Source organism: Lolium perenne, chromosome 4, assembly GCF_019359855.2.
Source record: "Lolium perenne isolate Kyuss_39 chromosome 4, Kyuss_2.0, whole genome shotgun sequence".
NCBI lineage: Eukaryota > Viridiplantae > Streptophyta > Magnoliopsida > Poales > Poaceae > Lolium > Lolium perenne.
The window spans coordinates 135903109-135907706 of record NC_067247.2 but is presented as its reverse complement, the minus strand read 5'-3'; positions in this window follow the sequence as shown (position 1 = coordinate 135907706).

The window sequence follows — 4598 nt, the reverse complement described above, 5'->3', positions numbered from 1 at the left end:
TGCTAATGTGCATGCATCAAAATACACCAAGTTCAGGCAACACCTATCTGTTACATGTTTCAGATCAGCTGGTTCAGGTGCTACAGGTTTCACTGACTGTTAATCTCTGTCAGTCTTCGCTCAAAACACCTATGTATGGTGGGAATCAGATACTGTGCCACATCATGTTCAGTTCGTACAGCAAATTAGATATCATGCTTCTAGCTCCTGTCTTGTCATTAGTGCATGCAAGACTGCCATGGAGATTGGTATTAAGTGGCTGTTTTCCTTTGTTAGTGCAGATTTTGAGTTCAAAATTGCATGGTTCTCCTCAGGTCATGCTACTGTCATGAAGCTTCAGTTATCCTCCGGCGAAACTATTTCACCCATCTAACCCTTTTGTGTGGCGCCCCTCTCATGGGCGCCACACTCGCCCCTCCTGCCGGCGCCACTCTCCCAGCCGACGTGGCGCCCTCGACGCTGAGCTGGTCTGCCGATCCGACGTGGCAGCACGTGTGGCGCCCCTCCCATCGGCGCCACACATGCACTTATAATTGCCCAAAACATACTGTGAGACAATTCGTCTGGGACTTAGCCGTTTTGCGAGGCTCTATGTGTGGCGCCGATGCCACGGGCGCCACAGTAGCATGTGTGGCGCCGATGCCACGGGCGCCACACATCCACTTAAGTGTGGCGCCCGCGCCCGCCCCCAGCCCAACCCTCTCTTTCTCTTCTTTCTCTCCTCTCTTCCTCTCCTTCAACCGCCGCCGCCGGCCGCCTCTCCGCCGCCCCCCACCAAATCCTCCACGGATTGGACAGATCTGGCCGGCCAAATCCATCCCCATACAATCCTCAAGGTATTCCCCTTCGTTCCCCTTCGATTCATCCAAGATTTGCTCCGGTTTAATTCGATTTAGCCGTTTTGCCTAGATTGGAAATGTTGGTTGTGTTTGAACCATAGATTTGTATGCATGTGTTTGAACCATAGATTTGAACCATAGATTTGTTGGAACCATAGATTGTATGCATGTGTTTGAACCATAGATGTTAAATTTTGCTAGATTGTATGCATTGCATCCAAAGATGTTTGAAATGGCTATGTATGTGTTGAAATGGGTATGTAAGTGTTGAATGTGTATGTGTAGGAACCCTAGATATGTATGTATCCTAGATTCGTGGAGGAACCCTAGGCATCAAATTTCATGAATGTGTATGTGAAGGAATAACTCATATGGTGTTCTATCCCTAGATATGTATGTATATGTATGTATTTGATGTATTTGTGATGGCTTATTTGGATATATTCTCATGTATGTGTTGCTCATAATAAACATGTAGGATGGTGTGGCTCCTGGATCAAGAGTATGACAGGGATCACCGGGCTGTTCATATGACGGAGAGGACAACGGATCTTCACCCTTTGAAGATTCGTTACCATGGCACAGTGGACATACCGTATGACGAGAGGTACACGGAGTTCATCCAGCCTACCGGTCTTATGCCGTTCATATCCCTTGTAAGCCGTGGGGGGCCAAACATGAACCCCTCAGCACTCACCGCCCTTGTCGATCGGTGGAGGCCGGAGACTCACACCTTTCACTTGAGGGCCGGCGAGATGGCCCCTACTCTCCAGGATGTTTCCATGATCCTTGGACTACCTATTCAGGGCGAGCCACTGTGTATGAACAAAGCTTCTGATGGGTGGCGCCAGCAGATGGAGGTGCTTATTGGCAGGGCTCCTCCGCTGCCAGCACAACCAAAGGAGAGAGCTCCCGCCGGCGCGTCTTTCTCTTGGATCAGGACTAACTTTGGAGTATGCCCGGAAGGGGCCAACAGGGACACTCTAAGGACGTACACCAAAGTGTACTGATGGTACATGATTTCGAGGACTCTCTTTCCTGACAGTGGGGGGAAGCTGGCCCATTGGTGTTGGCTGAAGGCGCTTACGGTGTTGGAGCACCGGTGGAGTTGGGGAACAGCGGCACTTGCCTACCTCTACCGGCAGGTGATGATTTGTTGTATGTACTATATTCCTATAGTAGTGTGCTAGACAAAGTACTAACCAAATGTCTTATGTGCGCAGTTGGACGAAGCTTGTCGCAGGACTGGGAGCAGGACTGGGAGCGGCGGTATTGGTGGATGCATGCTACTACTTTCCGTATGGAGCTGGGACCGCCTATCAGTTGGGCGTCCCAGGGTACTCAACGAGAGGCCATGGCCTCATCACCATGAGAACCTTGATCGGGAGCCCACTTGGGCATACCTTTGGGACAATGTCTCGGAGATGAGTAGCGATCCAATGGTCATGTACAGGCAGTACACTGCGGAGTTGGACACTCTTACCGCTGAGCAGGTAACCGATCACTCTTTTGCAATCCTAGTTTTCATTGATTGTATTGGCATGTTCTAAATTCTGAAATATTTGTATGCTGCAGGCGGAATGGGAGCCATATGGTACCTACTACCGTATTGGCGCGGGGATGCCTGACCTCAACCACAAGTGCACGGAGGAGGCGCGGTTCTGGCGTATGCGCTGCCCACTCATATGCATGTGGCTTGTTGAGCCACCAGCCGCAAAGAGTGATGAGACAGTTTGGGCTGTATCAGGAGTGCCCACCAGTGTGGCAAGACACGGACAAGGCGCTTCATAGGTAAACTTCTGGAATCATGCGATGGAAGATTCTTGATAGAAGAGGTACAAACTAACTTCTTGATTCTTGCAGGCTTGATAGGCAGCGGCAGAGGAAGATCACAAATTGGCCAGTCCATCATAGCGGCCACGTCGCAGCGTTCCAACACTGTTTGGAAGCGGCAAGGAATGCTGGCCCTGAGGAGATTGTGCCTCACGACTTGGCCGCTTTCAACAACTACCTCGAGTGGTTCCATGAGAACACGCGTATCGAGTTAGTGAAGCACGCGTATGATGACAACATCTTGGACGACCCCATCGAGTTCGATGAGGTTGCGCAAAGCCAGCACGACACCTTTGCTCGCAGAGGGAGATCGACTTCTATTGCTTCGGAGCTGAACTTCGTGGTAATGGATTCTCTCACTAACTAGTACATCATCTAGATTGCCAATTGCTCGCTTCAACTGTGTGTGCTATGTTTGTCACAGCGGGAGGAGATCCAAAAAATAGCTCACGAGTGCGAGATTATGTGGGAGCAGAGCGGGATAGATGAAAAGCCTGTCGGACCGTTGCGACATTTCATTAAGGTATGATCACCAACTTTGAATGTACGCTATTATGTTGTGGTGGCTTTGTAACCATGAGTTCCATGACGCAGAACACTGCACGAAAGATGCGGCGGTTAGCCAGCTTGCTAGGTTGCCGCGAAGGCGAAATCGCTACATCTTCCTCTTCAGAAGAGCGGGAGGTATGGACTATTTTGTTGATGTCAAACATGTTCTTACTAATTCCAACTTTTGTAATCTCATGTGTTCATGTTTGTGAAGATTCCTAAGGACGAGCTAATTCTGAGTCAAAGCATACCTCCAAAGCATACCTCCAAGCAAGCCCCACGGTCAGCTTACCAGTTGAAGCCAAGGGGCAAGGCTCCAAACCGGTACACTCCGGAAGATTATGTCAACCAGGAAAGAAGGTTTTCACTGAGGAGGATGAGGGGCCGCCGCGGAGATCATCTTTGTCGAGGATGAGGAACGACGAGTCGTTCTCTTCAGAGGAGGAGGAGCAGGAGGAGCAGCAGCAACAAGAGCCACGGCAGCGGACGAAGAAGATGGCCGTCCGGAAGCAGTCCGCGAGGACGGCACGTCGAGGACGACACTAGGATGTGCTACGTGTTGTTGTGAACTCTTCATAATTAAAGAGTTGTGAACCCTATGTCATTTCGAACACTTTTGCAATGGTACTTGTTGTTTGAATTTAATTGCTACGATGTAGACTACATCTTCTGAGATTGCTACTTGTTGTGTATGTTCTGAGATTGCTACTTGTTCTGAGATTGCTACTTGTTGTTGTTTGAAAACTGTTGGAGTTTGGTAGGATTTTCCATGTTTTTAACACAAGTCAATGTGTGGCGCCCTTCACACTGGCGCCACACTGCACTATGTGGTGCCCGTGGCATCGGCGCCACACATGCCAACTTATATCAAGTATTGGGTCGAAAACATCCAGGGGCTCCGGACGATAAGTCCTTAGCCGTTTTGGCGACCCTCTTTGTGTGGCGTTGATATGTCACCAACGTATCGATAATTTCTTATGTTCCATGCTACTTTATTGATGATACCTACATGTTTTATGCATACTTTATGTCATATTTATGCATTTTCCGGCACTAACCTATTAACAAGATGCCGAAGAGCCAGTTGATGTTTTCTGCTGTTTTTGGTTTCAGAAATCCTAGTAAGGAAATATTCTCGGAATTAGACGAAATCAACGCCTAGGGGCCTATTTTTCCACGAAGCTTCCAGAAGTCCGAAGAGGAGACGAAGTGGGGCCACGAGGTGGCGACACAGCAGGGCGGCGCGGCCCAAGACCTGGCCGCGCGGCCCTACTGTGTGGGCCCCTCGTGACGCCCCTTGACCTGCCCTTCCGCCTACAAATAGCCTTCGTCGCGAAACCCCCAGTACCGAGAGCCACAATACGGAAAACCTTCCAG